A 21,155-nucleotide genomic window follows, 5' to 3' on the forward strand; every position below is an offset into this window, starting at 1 on the left:
TGCGGCCTGCACAACCGTGTTACGGTAACGAACAGCTGGGCAGCGGACAGGCCGAGCCGCCAGCTCTCCGGAGCTAACTCTTTTGTTCACAGAGCGAACGCAGAGGTTAGCTACCGAGCCAACCGCTTGTTGACTGGATACCTTCTTCAAACTTCGCCCTTGGACAACATTCCCTCAACATGGTCAGAGGTTAGGTTTGGGCAGATTAACAGATACGTTTAGGATGAAATGATCTAGACGTTTTCATGTTATGAAGTTTTGTTTTGTGGAACCTGGCTATCTTTAGCGCTAGTAGGCTAGCTACAGCACGCGCCGGTTCTGTGTTCTTTGTATGTTGTAAAGTTAAGATAAACTTTATTTAAAGGGTGATTTTAAACAGAAGATTGCTCATAACGCGCCGTCTGCGCTTATGCATTTTAACCCTTTTATTAACCCTGGTATTTTAAAGGTATGTGTTGATTCTGGTGCTAAGCTATCCGCTTCTTGCTAGCTTAACTGCTAACGGTAAGAACACGTGTTTGTTAGCATTAAGGCTAGTCAACAGAAAGGTTGTTGGTTTTCAAGCTAGTGAATAATAGTCCCTGAACGTCATTTACTAGAGTTGATAACTAAGTAAACACCATTAAGCCCCATTTCTCCAGAAAGATTTGGCTCTTTTCCAAATTACTCAATAATATTTCTTCAAATATTATTTCAATAAATAAAGGTAGTTAATTAGACAACGTTGAGAATTAGTCATCCAGGAGGTTGGTTTTATTCGGCAGATCATTATTTAAAACATTATTCTATTAAAATATTTTATCTGATCTTGCATTGTGAAGGGTTGTCTAAACGTTTGCTGATTATTTCCTAAGTTGGTTCCAAGACTAACTTAACTTCACATCCAGATTCTTCAAGATAATCCTTGGTTCTCAAACATAAATAACATTGCATGGTAATGTTACATCACTCTTTTTGGTCATGATTTCCAATAATCTTTAATCAACTTGTTTATATTGTACATAGTCCATTAGTCTTGATTATTCTTTAATTCTGCTTGGTAGTTTAGTTGGATTGTTTTAGCATAGTAAAGAGTTTGTTGAGTGAAATATGTTTGACTTTGAGTTGACTTATGTTTGTTAATAAATTCTTATATTTTAAGAAATTGTGCGAATTCATTCCATATATGTGCAGAGTTTATGCTATTCAATAATGTCAGAGCTCGTCTCACACCTTTCTATTTTGTCCTAATACCATCGCCTTACTGGGCTGGTATTCACAGGACAACCCTTAACAGACCGAAATATTATTTGATAAAATATTAAAATATTAATATTAAAATATTAATATTAAATAATATTCTCAGATTCATATTTACAACAATCTAGAAAGCAAAAAGGCTGTTTTTATTTTATATTTTAATGTTTGCATAAATCTCCAAAAGTTTTTTTCACGTAATTGTGTGGTTCTGCATGTAGCGTTTTATAGGAAAAACATTTATTTAATGCATTTTAAACGTAAAATGTGGAAAAAAACTGTAGTTTGACAGTTAGTACATTGGATTTTTGAAGGATGTAATCCCAAATGAAAATCACAGTAATTACCTGACCGAAAATGAGTCACTCAGCTGTTTTGAAATGTTGACAGAGGAAAGGATGGAGACAGAAATATGTCCTTTAATACTGGGAATGTGGTCATTATAAAAAAGGAGAGGAGGGGTGAAAGCAAAATGAGAGCAAAACAGACTAAGCAGGGAGGGGAGCACGGCTGCTGACTCGGAGCTTTGCAGCGTGGAGCTCTGAGCGAGAGACTCACTAAGCTTTGCATGTGTCTGTTGGGCTTGCTGTGGTGCAGACTTGCCTTGCCTTGATAGCCTCCCACCGCTGCTTCCACCACTCAGACAGCTGGCTGCTCCGCTGTGTTTCATCAGCAGCTGCTAGGCTGTAAGATCTCTAAGTATCTCTTTCTGTGACTGAGGATTTCCTGCCCTTTGGAGGACTCCCTCTCATTTTGACTAAAGCAGGTTGAGAAAAAGAGGGATAGATTGTAGGAGGAGAGGAAGACACTGTGGGCCGAGAGTGACCTTCGTGTTGTGGTGGCAGAGTAGAAGAGGAGAATCGGTAACGTGCAGGATCCATCAGGTGTGTGTCAGCACTTAAAGGCATGAGTAAGAGAGGCTACTGTGGGTTTGAACTGACAGTACATTCAGAGGCAGTGCATGTTACAGTAAAATAACAGCTTTGTATGGAGTTGAAATAGAGATTTGTTCTGAAATGCTGTGAAGTGTTTTTTCCACCATACTATTCTGTTCAAGCATGCAAGTTCAATGAGTGCAACAGCATACTGAAAGAGTTTCAAGGAAGTAGATAAGCAAAATAGAGATGCAACAAGGTTTTGATAAATGCATTCTCACATAAGATAGATATAGAGAGCAAAAGGAAATATACATGGATAAGGCTGCAGATGGATGGAGCAGGCGACTGGGCAGATGTACTTTCTGTCAGCTACAGCTCAGTGAAGATGACAGACATGTTTTCTTGTGTTTTTTTTCACCGGCCTGGACCTGACTGGTGAGAAAATATCTGTTTTGAGTATCAATCATTGTGAGCTGGATGCTGCCTCAAGGTTGTATACTGGAGAAGTGTTCTCTCAGAGATTGCTTGGACTGTCTGTGTACCTTTGCTATTTATTGATTTGTTGCATTGTGCAATTTTATCGCAGCAATCAGCCACATTGACAGATAAAGGAAATGATATTGAACCTCTTGTTACAATGCATTGTCCTGGCAGTCGTGCCACTGGTATTTAGTCAGGTACCCCTAAACAAGATTGCAGCAATCAGTGATAGTCTTTCATGAGAACTGTAATCCTTGATGACAGCTGTCTTCCCCTGAATGACAGTGCAGTCCGCCCTCTGGCAATAGCCCCTCCTAAATGGCTACAAAACATGATTGAAAGGACAAGGTAATGGAGTAGATTTTAAAATTCCTGGATTACAATCTGATTAGAAGTCAGTGATATACACAGAGAAGGTAATTTAGAAAAAGCTTCAGTTTGTAACTCACCTGACCTGGTAAAGTACAGCGAGAGTCCTGGTACCATACACTAAAGCACTTTCAGTTGCCTTGTGTCCATGCCCTGTCAGTTTAGAACCATTTCACAAAAAACGGGGCAGCTTTAATAAAGCAGCTGCTTTGAGTGGAACTTTTTATGTTTGAACTGGTTTAGACTCAGTTTGAAAACTGTCTGTGGTGGTTGTCAACATACAGGTTTTTTATTTTTTAAATGCATTGTTTTTACATATCACTATATTTACTATGGGGCTGCACTGTGGTGCATTTGTCAGCACTGTTGCCTCACAGTAAGATGGTCTGGGGTTCAAATTCCAAGGATCCATTCTGTGTTGAGCTTGCATGTTCTCCCTGTGCATCCTTGGGTTCTTTCTGGGTATTTTGACTTCATCCCACCAGTCAAAATGTATTTGCCACTGTAAATTGGCTATATGTATGAATGTATGCCTGACTTTTTGTGCTGCCTTGTGATGTACTGGTAATCCTGGTAAACCCTGCCTCCTGCCCATTGACCACTTAAGATATGCACCATTAGAGTATAGATGATACATGGATGGATTTATTGTACCACTAAATGTTTTGCTAAACCACAATCTTCTTCTGTTAAAAACAATCTGAAGGTATAATCAAAATATGTGAATAGCAGTGTGCCTGAGGGCTTGTACTGTGTTTGCGTGGTTGCTAGGTTTTCTAAGATAATTCCCTGCATATGACAAATGCTGCATGTCAAAATGTTTGAAGCCTGTAAGAGTTTTCTATTTCTTTATCTGTCTCGTTTAGGTGTGAAAGAAATGTTTGCATCAGGATATTTAGTTAAAATCAGTAGTGACAGTTTTTATAACAATATAAAAAAAAAAAAAAGATGAGTCAAGAAAAGCGACAATAAATGAAATGGCACTATTGGAGCTGATGTTGTTTATTAATTCAAGAAATTAGGGGTGTTATATTTCAATAAAATACATCTTTAAGTTCCATGCATCCTCACTATAGTGATAAAATACAGCCATGTTAAAAAAAAAGTAAACATTTTATGGTCAAAGTATTTAGGATGTAGATTTTGGAGTCTGTTTCTATCTCCTCTGTTATCTCCAGTACCTTGTAGTACTCTTTTTTTCAAACTGCAAAACAGGTTGGTTTTGTTTCCACCTTTAGAAGTAACTGTTTTCTTTTTTGTGGGATATTGTCCTTTGTTGCTAGTCTGCCCTCTGTATTAAAACCACTTTCCAATGACTTCATGCATAGGAAAGCTCACTCTTGCTCTAACAATCACTGACTCAATTCTGTGAGACTGCCCAGACGAGAATATGTCACGAGATTCGAGAGGGAGATGGTGATGTGCATGCCACCCACTGCAGGGCTTGAAATATTTAGCAAACCTTGCTTTTCCCTGAGTGCTCCGTAGCTTGGGTAAATGTATGATCTAACATCCCTATTTTAAATAGTAAGGAATGCTAATGCCGTGGTTTTTCTACAGAGTTTAAACAAACAGAGGGAAGGATGCATTCCTGCCACCAACTATATTGAAGTGTATACACAAATAGTGTGTGTTCTATGTTTTGTGGTTCTGGTGTGATATCAACATGCTTATATGGTGATGTGACACACTTTTACTTGATGCAATTTTATTATGGTTTTGTGGCTTGAGATGGCACAGTCCTATTTCAGGCTTTTGATTTTTTTTTTCATGACATCATATCAGGTCTTCCACTTAACAATTGCACATTGATATGCAGAGAATTAGGTTTTACACTGACCAATCAATTCTGTACTCTGACTCAGGAGCACTTTCTGAACTAACACACACTCACTGCCTTGTGCTGCTTTTTAGGTTGTTAGGATTCTGTCCTCGCCTCCATATTGGTATACCACAGAATATTGACTGTGAATATGTGCACTGATGTAGTGGATATAAGCTGGAAGATTACTCTGTCTGAAAAGAATGGAGGTCTACTCTACATTGACTTACATTGACTTGTGAAATATTGCATTGTTTGCCTAACTAGATTTTCTGTGTTCATGTGTGTCTTAATGGCTCTGTGCTCTACCTTCTCTAGAGCTTTTAGATTGACTATATTAAATTACTTTCTCTTTGCACTGTCTGCCAACAATGAGCCAGGTTTATAATATCTTTGATTTAGCACATCTCTTCCAATCATTAAATGGGCCAAATGTACCCAAAACGTAATGCTTTTACTGTATTCATTTAGCCTGCAGCATGGCTGTGGGGTGAATAAGTTATGTGCAAAAACGTGTTCCTCATGTGTTTTCAGCTCAGGATAAATGTGTTAATGGGGGCAAGAGATTTTCCATGATAGATTCTGACTGAAAATCTCATTTCATGTAGGTGCAGCTTCAGTGGTTGGAGTCTGTTTTTGAAGCTTATAGGAGAGTGTGAGTGTTTATGAATGAGCAATATAAATGCACATATTTCTTTTTTATGCAGTGTGTGTGCGTGTGTGTGTTTGTGTGTGAGTGCATGCGTACATGTGTGTGTACATATAGGTACATTTAAATCCAGATTTTAAAATAAAAATCCCATTCTGTGTACTTCGTCCTTTATGGTTTTAGGATCTGTTGGATAAGGCAAATTTTGGACGAAAGAAGAGGAAGGAAGATAGCAACCTCTTCCTCACACTGGTCCTCCTTTATGTTATTATGGTTATAATGAAGGCTCATTTATCTCAATCTCAGCACAATCTCATCTTTCACAATGTAACTGCTGTGCTTCTGGAATGAAGATGAGTGTGCCTTTTTAGGTAACACTCATGTCAGAAAGCATGCCTGAATACATTTGAGGATTTAATGACTGACATGTTGACAATGGGCATAGGTCAGTAACCTTTCAGGTTTCAGGTATTCAAGTGTTGGGTCCAGCCATGGATGGAGAACAAGGACTGAACTTCATACAGAGAACAAAAGGGGCAGGTTAAAAACTCTGAATCCCAAAATGCATGCACATTATAAACCCATTTTCATGACAGATAACAGAAAGGTCACAGATGGAATACCTGTGATGTCATAGAGCTACAACATTTTGCTTGCAGTAGCATTTCTTCCTGTTTGCCCACAGTTTCCACAGACTGCACTCAGAAGGACATGTGTGTGAACATCTTGATCTCGCTGGCTAAGAAAAAGACTGCATATTTGAAGAAACCTTGAATACGAAGTAAAGTACGGTCTGCTGTTTGCGTATCAGGTGACCGCACCTCTGGCGAAAATAAGACTAGCCGCCGCAAACTGGCTGTCTGAGCTTCTGCAGAAAAAAATCTGAATCAAAGGTTCTCCAAGAAGAGACGCCGCTCTCATTTATTACGAAGCAGTTTCCCCTCCGCAGCCTAAAGAAGATGGAATTGAAAACGCAGCTTCACTTGCCTGACATATGGGCTGGTCTGAGCAAACGCTTGGCCTAGTCGCTAGGCTCTGTTCATTAGAGCTACTGGACACAGCTTGCTCTCCTGTTCATCAGAATGTTTCACAGTAAGAGGTTGTGTCTGTGCACTGAAAATTTGTTTAGGATGAAGCAATCTTAATATTGTTTATTTCATTGTGTTTTGCTTTGCTTGTAGTGCCTAACTGTACAAGTGAATTAGGCCGCTGAGCTCAACGCGGTTGTCCTGGGTCACGGTCACAGGCTGTTTGCTGCATGTCTTCCTCTATTCTCTCCACCCTCTTTACTGTCTGATTACTGTACAATAAACAACTGGTGTCCAAAATGTGAGCTTGCTCTAATTTCCCTTCTTCCTCTCTTACAAACCTGCCTAAAATTATGTCTGCATAGTCCATGTAAACGTGCAAAATTGTGTTTCTGTTATTCCGCCTGCTAAAGCTAAAGCCCGGCAAATGCCAAAGCAATTATTACTTCTGTTGTGTTTAATGCACAGCTTATTTTGTTTGCAGTGCGATCAGCTGTAGCACGACACCAGTGCTCATTAACATCACTATTTGTATTAGTGGTACTTAAAGGTATACATGGAACTGAGAGGGGTTGCTAAATAGCCCCACAGCCGCTATTTTCTTTCTGTTAACTGATTCGCTAATGTGACACTAGCATGTTGTCCATCCGTTTGTTCATTTCTTCGCCCTCTTGTGAGTCCATAAACATTTTCTCCGCCATCTTGGTAGTTCATCATTCCATTCAATCACTCACTGTGATAGCTAGTTAACACAACATTAAGGATAAATTGTCCGAAAGGTTATTGATTTTTAATTCATCAAATTATTTTTTTCAACAGTATTTTATTAAAATAATATTTTATTTTCCTTGCTGCTTTGCATTATGAACATGTTGTTTGAACACCTAGCAATTGTTGTTCTCTGTTGGCCTCATTCCCAATTCCTAAAAACAAACCTTGGTTCTTAAATGAACATATTCAAACTTAAGAGTGATATCGTTTAATTGGTTATTGGTGTTTCAGTTTTATTCTTTTTCATTCTTTTTTCCATAGTTTATTAGCTTTCCTCATTCTTTCAATTTTACTTAGTATTTTAGTTATATGTTACTAGCCTAGTTAGAGTTTTCAGCTAAATTACTTTAACTTTAAGTTGAAGTATTTTGTTAATAAATTCTTGTATTATGAGATAAATTGTTTCTATTTATTCTATATATGTTCACTAATTCACTCCTTCATTTATTGTTCTATAATACCACACACTTCACCAGTCAGGTATTCATAAAAACAATTACTGACAAAGACTGAGGGCACTTTGGCAGGTGTTCATCCATATTTTTGCTTACGGATGTGTATCGAAATGACTAAATGTTAAATACCATCATTATAACTGTGATAACTTATTTCTGTTTACCAGCAGGGTGAATAACTATTGTTTTCCGTTTAAATAAAAACGGTTGATTATGTCCTACATTTTTTTATAATTATTGTATTAATACCATAAAACCATGATATTTCTACTTGGGTTATCATGCCGTCAGAATCTCATACTGGCTCACGGCTAGTTGACAGAACTCATTGAAAATGGGTCGCATTTGATACAAAAGGGCCGTGTTTTGTTTATTTAGTTATCATTATGAGAGCACACTGCTGGGTATAAACTGGATCAATAAACGCAGATTACATAAGGAGGTCAGATTAAGTAAGAATGCTTTTCAGCTACTGAGTTATCCTTGTCCTACTAGAGTGAGTAAGGAATAACGGAATAAAGGATAAGAAGAGGGAGACATACAGAAACATGGATGTGAGAAGAGAGATAAAGGCTGACTAATATCATCACTGTTACCATATCCTCCAGGTCTGATGAAGAGCCTCTCTAAGCATTCCCAAACGCTGCGCCATGATGAGGCAAGGTCACAGGGATTCATGGCACCGCACTGCAGATTGATGCTTAACGATGTCTGGAAAAGGCACAATCTAATTTGGCCAATGGGCTTCCTCCCTACTTCAGATGAAAAGGATGATTCTCTTTACCTTGGGGCCCTTTGAAGAAGTCAGTGTGTATGTGTGTATGATGATGTGTGCAAGCTCACAGCTGTAGTTGAAGGTGTGTGTTTTTCCTTGGACCTTTTCTTTTATTACTTCTCTCCCTATGTACATCAATGTGTATAAATGTGTTGATGTGTTAATACTTGTTTATATGTATATGAATATATGTATATTCCCTTTTATCCAGTTTGTGGGCTACCACGCTATTCAGTATCTTGTAAAGGAATCCACTAGAAGTCTCTGGCAGGCTATGATATTATTTTGGAAATAATACTGCTATGATACCTCAGCAGTGTTTGCATGCAGAGAGACTCCCATGTAATCGCATTGGCTCAACGCAATCATAGACTTGCATGCATGTACCTATGACAAGACATTGCTGTTTCTTATTTCCTCCGATAAATGTCACAAGCTGTGGCCTTTATGACTTATCTGTGTGCTAGTTTCTGTGTGTGTGTGGGACGCTGTCTAGCAGCTTAACAGACAGATTACTTGTGAGATATCTGCCAATGTCTATAATCATTTTGCAAGTAAGTTTAGTTCACTATGAGATTTTAAGGGTATTGTAACCTTGAGACAAATACCATATTTTTACTGTATCATGGTAATAACACAAACATTTAAAACTAAAATGTATCCTGTTATCTAATTACTTTTATTTAAAACTGAAAAGCAACAATCATTCTTACGGCTGATAAAGTAAAATATTGATTTTTACAGTCTGGATGTTATCTATTGTTTTGTAAAAAATATTTACATCCTTACACATTTCCTATGTTTTTGCTTGTTTGTCACACTTAAATGCACTTAAATGAACAAAAGTTCATCCTAGTTCAAGAATCTAGAAAAAGGGCCCGAAATGAAATGTCAACTAAGACAAACATACCTAAAGGCAACAAACAAAAAACTCACCAAACAATGAACACACACTGGAATATATACACAAAGGCTAGCTTTCCAGAAACGAGAAGGGGGGAGGGCACACTAAGACAATTACTACATTTAATTAGGGAACTAATTTAGTAGATATAGTAGGCTCTGATCCCTTTGCACCCTCCCTTCCCTGAGGACCTGCTCAGAACTTTGTTGCTGTTTGATGAACATTCAAACAAACCATCAAGGACAATGGTCTCTGTGACAGTGCTTCATGGACTTAGTTGCACACACTCACTTGCACACACACACATGCTCAAGATAAACATATGCACCCCCTCACACCACCTTCACCGTTCCCAGCATGATGTTGTTTTGTAAAATTGTTGCTTCTTTGTTCTGAGGTTTTTTACAATCTCAAACTGTATCCTGCTAAGGATAAAGTGTGAAATATGATTTTTTTCCCTCTACTTACCTAATGTGGCCTCTTTTCTCATCTAACAAGGTCAGCGCCTGTGAGTGGGCAGCAAAGCCTCGGTGACCCGTCCCCCCCTTGTCTTGTGTCATGATGTATGTTTGGATGGGTTGTACTGGAATTCTAATTTCCCCTCGGGGATCAATAAAGTATCTTTGAATTGAATTGAATAATTAGGGAACTAATTTAAGCCAACAAATTATAACTACAACACAAATGTTAACGCTAAAAAAAGAAAGATAAACACAAAATGTTTTTAATCATTTAAATTTAAACATTTTTGGTAGCGGTCAAGTGCCCTGCTTTTAGATAAATAAATACTAATACTGAGAAATAGCTGGAGGAACGTCCAAAGTCATCTGACACATTTTAATATCAGACAAATATAATCTTAGTAAATTTAAAATGTAGTTAGAAAATTATGATTGACCACATTTTTGACAGGTGAGTTCAGATTTTATACCCAAAGTCACTGACATCCATCAAACTGGAAAGGGTTACAAAGCTTTTGGGTTTTGGGACTCCAAACCATACTGACAGCCATTATCAACAAAGTGAAAAACATGGAACAGTGGTGTTCCATGTGGACTCATCCAGGAGGTCATATAAGAATCTAGAACAACATCTAAAGCACTGCAGATTTCACTTCCCTCAGTTAGGGTGAGTGATGGGATAGCTCTAATGAGAAAACATGTACTGACCAAAAGGAACACAAAGGTCTAACAATGATGGTCTAAAAGACTTTTGGGAAAATATTCTGTGCAAAAACTCCAAAAGCAGTGGAGTGGCCTAGTCAAAGTCTGGACTTATATCAGCTTGAATGGCATGACCTTAAACAGGCCAATCATGGTTGGAAACTCTGTAGAGTGGCTTAATTAAAAAAAAATCTGCAATGAAGAGTGGGCCATAAACCCCACCATAGCAATGCAAAATAATCATTGTTATGGTTATCACAGCTGCTTGATTGTAGCTGTTGCCACCAATGGCGGCACAACCAGTTATTAGGGTTCTTTGCCAATTACTTTTGTACTCGAGTGGGGTGGATTGGAAATCTATTTTTATCTGTCACTTTATTTATTTAAATGATAATAAACATTCAATAGCATTTTTTCTTCATCTTAATTAATATTCAGTCCCAACAAACTGAACAGAGAATCCACATTAAACAGATGAATACATGTAACTTTTTTCTTCAGTAAGTACATATAAACAATGAAATTAAACGATTGCACTTAAAATACGAAAAAATCACCTGCTGTGCCTAAACGCACAGCCTCACAACTTCTTCCTGGTCCACATGAACCTGAATTGCACAACCGCTTGTGCATACTCACGTCTCAAGTGGGTTTGCTGCAGTGGCATTTTTCAGAATGAAGCCAACAAGGTCATGCATCAAGTGATACAACAGCTAATTAATTTGCTAACTCGCCTCCAAATGGTCATTGAATCACAATCTGCCAAATGACAGATGCCTTCAGATTTTTCGGTCACCGTTTAAAATAATTGTCAATATATTTGGTATACGCGACCCCTGGTGCCCAGATATCTTCCTGCTGCTGGATTGTTAACAGGCATTTCACTTGTAGCTTCTAACTTGAAACAATTTTATCAAATCAAGAGTGATGGGTTGTGCTCCACTATGACTGTCCTTTCTGTGTAACCTGAAACATATTGTCTTATCTTAAAGGAAAACTACAGTGTCTTTCGTTCAGCCAGCTGACCAGCTGTGTGCAGCAAAAGGTGGGAGAGGATAAACGTTGAAATTACTTTATGCTCCATAAAAGCATGGAAAACTAACTCCAGAATCTTCTCTGGCATCTCATTAGAAGGATTTTATAACTTAATTTGATAGAAAATCTTAGGTGTTTTTAAACTGCAATTTTTCAAAACCTTGGTATACCTTGCCACCAGAAACCAGCCTGTGCATAGTTTCAGATATTGTATAGTCGGTCTATACACCTAAGAAATTTCAATATTTCAGTACTTACTTATAGAAAGACACAGTTACAACCAAAACTCTTGGCATCACTCTTCAGAAGAAATAGAAAATAATACAGCACAGCTACAAAGGGCACAGTCACAGTTTTTCTCCAGGTTGATTCAAGAAGCTGTTGTAAGTGAAATGCAATGCAGCAGAAACTTGAACATCAATTATAGTGATGGAGTGTGGCAGTGTTAGTGGTGTCAGTACAATACAATCACCTCTTTGGGGTGAAGCTACATCCACACCTTTGGCTTCATTTTCTATTGAGTAAATTTTAACTATCTGATAAAATTGTGCCAACTATTAAGATGAAGACATAAGAAAAGAATAAATAAAAACTAGTATGGTTAGTCTTTCTAAATAGTGGTAAAAAGGAAAAAAAAAAGATTTTAACTTTTAACTTGATAGCTGAGCTTACAGTTATTAACACAAAACATTTATTTTTATCTGCTTATTACTAACTCTACATTCAAACTTGACCACCTTATCCAGGGTTAACAGTATTTGCTTTCTTTCCTTACTGCCAGTGCACAATTGGCTTGAACTGATGACAAGCAGCCAGAGAGGTAAATCTCCTAAATGCAAGAAAAGGAATTATGTGGCTTTAGAAACGTTTCAATCTGTCAAAGCAATTAAGATAAACTTTTACATATGGGTCTTAATGAGATAATTGTGCAAGAAAAAAATTGTAAATCACCTGCTTGGAATGGGATTGCAACATGTTTAGCAGAATGAAACAACCTGATTTTATAGAAATGCACAAGACATTTGTGCTCTTTCAAGCAACTTAATAGGTGATTGAGGAAATTCAAAATAAGATTTAAGTGGTATTTGTAGTCCACATCTGTTTATTGCACTGTTTAGACTGATGAATAAATAAAAGGCTTTTTGGTGCCACAACAGATAAAATTCTTTTAAACTTAAAGCATCTGAGTACAGTTGCTGACTGATCAATTAGAGTACATTTGGTATATTTATGAGCGTTTATGACATTTTTTAATCAATGTTTTATTTCAGAGGAATAAAGAATGTCCTTCATGTTTTTTGTGATTGTGACTAACAACACAAGTGTACACAACTAGAGACTGTGCATGACAAATATAAAACTTGCCGGTTCGAATTCACGCTCTGTCTGTCTCAGTCGTTGTGCAAGACGCTTCACCCTCCTTGTTCACTGATGGTGGTCAGAGGGCTTCGGCGCCCCGATTGTATGGCATCCATACATCTGTCAGTGTGCCCCAGGGCAGCTGTGGCTACAATGTAGTCCACCACTGTCAGTATGTGAATGTGTGTATGAATGGGTAAATAACTTATTGGAGTGTAAAGTGTTTTGGGGTGTCTGGGGCTTGATAAAGCGAAATACAAGTGCAGGCCGTTTACCATTTAAACTAGAGTTAGCATGTCAGTCAAATTCCCAAACTTCGAAGCAAAGAGTGATTTAGTCAAAGAAAAAAACAGTCGCTCTGCACTTGCAAAGTTTCCCCACATTTAACAGACGACCCAACATTGAGGGAACAGAAAACACAGACTTAAATACAACAGAAATCAGAGGAATGCAATCAAACATAAACACAAAACAGAAGCGGATCATGACATTTCCTTTAGTAATGGTTATGTGGAACCGTTACTTGTTTTAGTACCTGGTTGGATGCATTTCCAAGCGTGTTGTGCTGAATACACAACGTCAGAAGACTGTTTGTTACTGATTGGGTAGTGGGCGGCGCCACAACAGCCAGAGACTGAGCAACAGTCAAGGCTGTTGTTGTGTCTGTGCCACATACAAAAAAAAATTATGTGGCAACATGGGGGAAATGAAAATGGCCTGGTTTGATTAATTTTGATACAAATGAGTATCTTTAAAGAATCAATTTTCGGCTACAGATTAAACTAAATTATGATTTTTCAAAATCCTACTTTTAATGTGTGTTTAATAACACATTTTAAAAACGGAATATGGTCATGGCTCTGCTGCCATAAAGACCCCTATGGCCTTTGTTAGGGCTTTGACTATTAGCTATGGGGTGTTGGAATGCCGCAGGCAGATGGGCTTTAGCTTGTTTACTTATTCATACCACTTATGACTGTGTTCAGATTATGCTTTGTCAAATGAATAGTTAAATTTTATGTATAGCTAGCGTTTGTTCAATCCACTTTCTTTTCACCACTGTCATTCTAGTCTATAGAAAACTGTAATGTTTTCAAACAGCAAACCTTAGTGAAGACAAACTGAATTGTCTGTGTTTATCTCCATTCCCTTGCATTGTGATGTTACTTCATATACTTGGGTTGGGTAGTGGAACATATGCTTACACACCTAAGTTTTGCATTTAGATGTTCTATAGGTATATGTACAAGTTCAAAATTATTGGGACCAATTTCTGTCTACTAAGCATCATTCTTCGTGCATCTAACATTAGGATACTTTCTAGTGTTTTTTTTGCAAGCGGAGAATAACAAAGTTAACAAACTGTAAAATTTGAGACTGAGTGGTTTGTGGCTGTTAAAGTATCCATTCTTTACTTTCACTGCATTCTGCTTGTGTCTCCGGTGAAGCATTTGAAATAGCACCACAGTAATCATTAAAACTAGTAACCAGACCACAACCTGTGCAGTTTAGTTGTTATTTTTCATGAAAGTGCAAATGCAGGACCATATGGAATTAATCAGATACGTTTTTCTAAATTCATACCAAAACAAGGTGAACAAATAAAAAATGAGAATAACATAAGTCATTATTGAGAATTGTTGAGCCACTTTAGGTTCAGCTGTTGAAGAAAGAGAAGGTGAAGAGGTTGAACCAGGACAACATCTGAGGTTGTGGATCGATAATGTACTCTACAATCCATAATATATTAATTAGGGGAAATGCATTATTACTATTAAGAGATGTCAGGTAGACAGGGCAAACTCACACACATACACTCAAAAGCAAAGAGACATTTGCAGCAGAGCAAGGTTGAGGGACATAACACTGCATCTGGGAACAAAGCCAGAGAATAAGCATCAATCCTCCTGTCTTCCTCTCATCTCCCACTCGGTCAGGCTTCATTTTACCAATGCACCTTTTTTGTCCATTTCATTTCCTGTCTTAATATCCTGATTGAAGAGGTCACCTTTTCTAGTTGTGGTCAATGAGGAGCAGGTGTTGAAGTGCAGCTCACTCGGCCATATAACCAGGAAGGGTGGTAAATGTTCTTTCCCAGCCTGAATAAAAGAAAGTGCCTACATTCCAAATCCAGAGTTGAAACAGCCAAACGTTAAATTTTTATTTGAATCATTTATACAAGGCCCCCCCCCACACACACACACCACACTCAACAGCTTTGTGCTGAGCGTGGTGTAGGGGTGGTGTGGGGTGGTGAGCGTGGTGAGGGTCAATTAGTGTGAAAAGGCCTAACAGGATTGTTAAAAATACAATGAACTGTGCCTTTGTAGTGTTCTGTCATTTATGCTCAGTTGTGTTTAGACTTTAATTCCCAATGTGTTATTCCAAGACAAATGAGAATTTTAAGGACACGCAACAAATTTTTATGGAAAAGTTAATTTTCCTTTATTTACAGCCATTTGCATTCATAGCCCTTGAACTTCCCACCTTTGTCAGGGTTAAAAAGATGATCTTCGATGTATTTTTTTAAAATTCTATGTTGTGGACTTACACATGTTGTACAGGATTATAAAGTTGGAAGCATTTGTATTAAATTCCTCTGAGTCAATACTCAGAATCATTGTGATGTGATTCCAGCTGCAAGCCTTTAGAGGTATGTTTCCATGTGCTTTGCATGGTGAGAGACTAAATGTTTTGCCCTTTCTTATTTATAAAATACCTTAAGCTCAGTCACATTTAATGGTGAGCATCTATGGACATCAACTTTCAAGTCCTGCTACAGAGTCTCAATTAGATTTACCTATGTGGTTTAACTAGGCCATTCCAACACGTAAATATGCTTCAGTTTAAACCATTTCACTGTATATTTCTCAGTTTGTTTAGGAATGTGGTCCTGCTGAAAGGTGAATTTTAGCTTCAATCCCCATTTTTTTGCTAGGAGGGTCCTGGCTCCCTTGTTCCAGCTAAAGCAAATAATTCCCACAGCGTGATACTGCCTCCACTACATTTCATGGTGGTAATAGCATGTTCAGGGATGATGTGCAGTATTAGTTTTCTGCCACACACAGTGTTCTGAATATAGACAAGAAAGTTTAGCTGTGTATCCTTCATGGTTAGGAGGCAACTGCAAATGACACTTTTTATGGTTTTCTTTTAACAATCACTTTTTTCTTCTTGTTGTTTTTCAGTAAAGCTCTGAAGTGTACAACTTATACAGATTACTAATGTATACAGATTCTCCTATATGACTTGCAGACCTTTACAGCTCCTTCAGAGGTACTATGAGATTCTTGGCTGCTTTTGGGATTAAACTCTCTTGTCCAGCTTTCATTTTAGGTGGACAGTCATGTCTTGGTGGGTTTACGGTTTTATATTATTTTATGTCAGTATTGTAGGTCTTACTTAGGTAGGTCTTACGTACCAACATCATGATTTTGGTATACCTCAAGGTTCGGTTTCTCGCCCTTATTATTTCTAGGTTTATTTTATTTAAAATTCTCCTCCTCACATATAAAGCCCTTAATGATCTAGCTCCATCATATATCAGAGATCTGATTGTTCCATATGTTCCTAACAGAGCACATTGTTCTCAGACTGAAGTTTTACTGGTGGTTCCTAGAGTCTCTAGAAGTAGAATGGGAGGCAGATCCTTTAGTAATCAGGCTTCTCTCCTGTGGAACCAGCTCCTAGTTTTAGTCCGTGAGGCAGACACCCTGTCTACTTTTAAGGCTAGGCTTAAAACTTTCCTTTTTAATAAAGCTTATAGTTAGAGTGGCTTAGGTTATCCTGAGTATCTTCCTTATTTTTTACCTCCGTCTTCTTCCCTCCCTGTTGGATGGAGTAAGGGAGAGTCAGGTTTAGCCTAAACCAGCTCAGTTATGGTTGAGGTGCAAACACACCCTCCATTTCTGCTACCTGAATGACCCCTTCTCTTTTCCAATGGTTATAATCAGTCTGACAGAGAGAGGTATCCCAATCCTTGAGGTTTTTAGTATAACAATGACCATCAGTGGGACCCTTTGTGGGGTTCCTTGAGATGACATTGTTGTAAATAAGCACCGTTTAACTAAATAATCTGAACTGAAACTATCTGTGTAGTTATGCTGCTATAGGCTTAAGCTGCTGGAGGACATAACGACCACTTTCACCCTCTTCGCTACATTCTCACACTACTCTCCAATTTTACATTATTTGCTGTTATTTCAGCTTTTAACTTTGTTCTCTCTTTTCTCTTCCTAGAAGCTACACCTGGCCTGGTTATGTGTCTACCTGTGACACCTTTCTAGAGAGGGGCATCGTCCGAGCTTCTGCTGGCAACAACTTAATGCTCACCCTCTACCAATGATCCACATGGCCCTGTCTTTCAGTGTTTAACCCTTTCTCTCTCCTAGACATGGCGATTGACTGAGCTTAACTGTGACTAACTCTATGTGCTCTCTTTCAGACTCTAACCTTGAAAACTGGCTCAGAGTTTATCTGTTCTTTCTTTCTAGGTGAAACGACTAAAGGAGCTACATCCATTAACATTTACTTTTCCTTCCCATAGAAAGGACTCCTGGATCAGTGCTTCTTTGTTCTCTTTGTGTCTCTGCTCTGTTCTCTCAAACCCCTAGTCGGTCGTGGCAGATGGCCGCTCCCACTGAGCCTGGTTCTGCTGGAGGTTTCTTCCTGTTAAAAGGGAGTTTTTCCTCTCCACTGTCGCTGCATGCATGCTCAGTATGAGGGATTGCTGTAAAGTCAACGCCAGTGACTGTCCACTGTCTCTACATGCTCATCCGGGAGGAGTGAATACTGCAAGTCACTGACTGGATGCAATCTGCTGGGCTTCCTTAGACAGAAAAACCTTTTATCCAATTTGAATAAAAAGCTAATTCCGACTGCACTGTTCAATTGTTAGGATTAATTGGAATGTATGTACCTGACTGTTGTGAAGTGCCTTGACACAACATGTGTTGTGAATTGGCGCTATATAAATAAAACTGAATTGAATTGAATAGGTTTACATGCTCCCTTTTCAGCTCATTTTGAGCACTTTGAGCAAAGATTTCTCATATCAGATACGCAGGTGCTATTCCATTTCTCTTTTAAGCTTCATGAGGTATCGAAACAACATGTCTGTAAGTGTTTAGACTGTGTCAAAAGTTAAATGGCTAAAACCCTTCTCCAACTTAATAAACAAAAATCTGTAATTCTTGTTTGTCCTCCAGAAAGCATACAACTTTAATAATGGAAACTATTGGTTCTTTATCCATTTTTGCCAAGTCTTTCATCAGGAACCTTGGGATAAATTTTGACTCATTTTACTTTAGATGATCATGTCGAGTCTCTGATTCACATATTGTTTTATCAGTTACGAAATATTGCTAAGCTAAATAGCATTATCTGATGAACAGAACTGGAAGTCGTTATTGATGCTTTTGTTTCTTTGAGACTGGATTATTGCAACCCATCAACAAGGCATCATTGGTCAGTTTGAACATTGTACAGAACGTTGCTGACAGACTTCTGACCAAATCCCCCAAGATTCATCACATCACGCAGCTACTCGTTCAGGTCCATTGGCTTCCCATCCTCTGCAGTGTACAATTCAAGATCTTGGTTACTTATAGGGCTTTGAATGGCCAAGCACCAGTGTACATTTCAAACTTTTGTATCTGTTTGTCCCTAAGGTCATGTGACTAAGGCCTGCTGGTTTTGCCACGTATGTGGCTGAAAACTAAAGGTGACAGGGCCTTCTTAGCTGTGGCCCCTTGATTCTGTAACTCACTCCCTTTTAGTTTGAGTATGGTGGACTATATTGAGCTTTTTAAAAGGCAACTAAAAACTCATCATTTTACAACTGCTTTTGATTAACTCAACTAACTTTGTGATGTGTGTCTTGAAAGGTACAATTTTACTTTGATGTTGATCTATTACAATTGCAATAAAATACATAAAAGTTTGTGGTTGTGTTAGCTGACCTCACATTTTATGGAATCAGATGGAATAGAGAAAAAAACTTTTTAAATAATAAAATCCTTGCCAACATCACAAAAAGGCTGGATTTTTTTTATTTACTGTTCTGAAGCTTCTCATGTTGTCACAATCAGCATCATAACCATAATTACAACAATTACACAGCTCATCCTCTTCAGCAATCAGTTTTCATTACCATTTAGAAAAAAGATACCAATACAAACAATTTTCTTCAAAACAAAGTGTCTCATTTAACATTTGCCCTCTTTTAAACACAAACTTGTGTTTAAAATGCTGCAGCTGGATTTTGTTTCCTGATTTGTGCCCCCTGAGCCAACATTACTTCAGCTATTCACAGCAATGCTTTAGCTCTGTAAACGTCTACAACTGACACTCTGAGCTTTCGCTGAAACTTACGTCGCAATTATAAAAAATGCAAAATATATATCAAGAAGGGAAAGTGGTCAGTGTAAAATCACATTTTTAAGAGAATTATGTTCATTGTTTATCTTTTGACACTGTTTTTTATTTACTTGTCCTAAGCAATAAAACTCCTTACTTGAACCTCGTATTTCAAGCTTCCTGTGGAGTTAGTATTTCACCAAAGCATTCTTTAGAATTTATCCCTGCTGTCTGCATTGTGATAGAGAAAAATTTTTTTTTTCTCAAAATCTAGAGATCATATAGTGATCTGATTTTTAAAAACTATCCAGTGTAAACACCTGATACGACTTTACTGTGGCATTGCCACAAGTGATGGACTTAAACAACCTGCAGGGATGCCATTTCTTTTCTCTAACATATAATCCACTCTCTGACCAGTGCCATCTTTTACTTAAATGGGACCTTTGTACCCTCTTGTTTACCAGGTTTTCGGGCTAGTTTGATAAAGTGCACAGCCTAAAGTACAAATTGGAGTTAAGAACAAAGCTCAAGTAGGAGTATGAAGTCCAAGCAGTAATATAAATCTTAAGATTTAAAACATTTATTTATGTGTTCTGGGAGTTATTTATTTATTTGTGATTTCCACAATGCATTAGATTGCATTATTAGCATAGACATGTGTGAACTATAGTTTTGATTATTAACATTGAGTTGCTGAGTCAAATAAAAGAAAATCTAAAAGTCATCAATAAATATTCCTTCTCCTGCCTGCCAGCTGATACGGATGTGAAGATCAGACTTTTTTTGTGAGAGGTTTACTCTCAGAACTCTACCTTTTTAGACCGGAATCACTGAGGTTCTGTTGGTGGATAAGCTGGTTGGGGCTTAAACAGGATTAGTTATTTTCTAAATTTAATTTCCAAAGTAGATGTTTTTAAGAACTAAACCAGATAGAATGTTCTGATCATTATGGTATTACACTTATCTGGTAAATGGTAAATCCAAATATTATTAGAGAGTCACATTCTGATAGTCAGACGTCAGAGACATAACTTTTTTGTCATAATCTGCCTGTGTTAGGTTTTTGAATTTGAGATCTATCTGTTTTCTCTGCACTGCTACGTCTTCTGTTGCTGTAATTTTAGCTCATTCATGTTGATTGGATTGTTGTGTTTACTCTCTTGGATTCCTGTGTTAGAGGTGTTCTACACACCATGTGGCCTCCATCCTCCTGTATGCACTTCGGTCTTGCTTCATCTCCACACAACCAGACATTTTGTGAGTTCTTCTCACAGTAGCACCGGGGTGATATTCTTGTTATTTAGTTGTTTGTGGCTGAGGGAAGTCTTGTTGGAATGTAAATAAACCTCTCCAAATTGAATTAATTGACTTTTGTTCTCTATTGGAAGTGGTTTGCTTGTCATAGGGCAAGCCTCTTAATTTGCTAGGAGGTACAGTACAGACCAAAAGTTTGGACACACCTTCTCATTCAAAGAGTTTTCTTTATTTTCATGACTATGAATATTTTAGCTTCAAACTGAAGGCATCAAAACTATGAATTAACACATGTGGAATTATATACTGAACAAAAAAGTGTGAAACAACTGAAAATGTGTCTTATATTCTAGGTTCTTCAAAGTAGCCACCTTTTGCTTTGATTACTGCTCCACACACTCTTGGCATTCTGTTGATGAGCTTCAAGAGGTAGTCACCTGAAATGGTTTTCCAATAGTCTTGAAGGAGTTCCTAGAGATGCTTAGCACTTGTTGGCCCTTTTGCCTTCGCTCTGCGGTCCAGCTCACCCCAAACTATCTCGATTGGGTTCAGGTCCGGTGACTGTGGAGGCCAGGTCATGTGGCACAGCACCCCATCACTCTCCTTCTTGGTAAAAT

The 21,155-nt window shown here is 38.0% G+C and overlaps 1 long non-coding RNA gene across 1 annotated transcript in view; it reads left to right on the top strand.

Annotated features, from left to right (window-relative positions):
- The first annotated feature begins 1,823 nt into the window (after positions 1 to 1,823).
- The window catches only part of LOC124874241, a 148,403-nt gene continuing 129,071 nt past the window's right edge, over positions 1,824 to 21,155 (top strand). The window contains exon 1 of the long non-coding RNA XR_007039730.1: positions 1,824 to 2,120. This is a non-coding gene — a long non-coding RNA (uncharacterized LOC124874241). The remainder of the gene's footprint in view (positions 2,121 to 21,155) is intronic.

Source organism: Girardinichthys multiradiatus, chromosome 9 (genome assembly GCF_021462225.1).
Source record: "Girardinichthys multiradiatus isolate DD_20200921_A chromosome 9, DD_fGirMul_XY1, whole genome shotgun sequence".
Classification (NCBI taxonomy): domain Eukaryota; kingdom Metazoa; phylum Chordata; class Actinopteri; order Cyprinodontiformes; family Goodeidae; genus Girardinichthys; species Girardinichthys multiradiatus.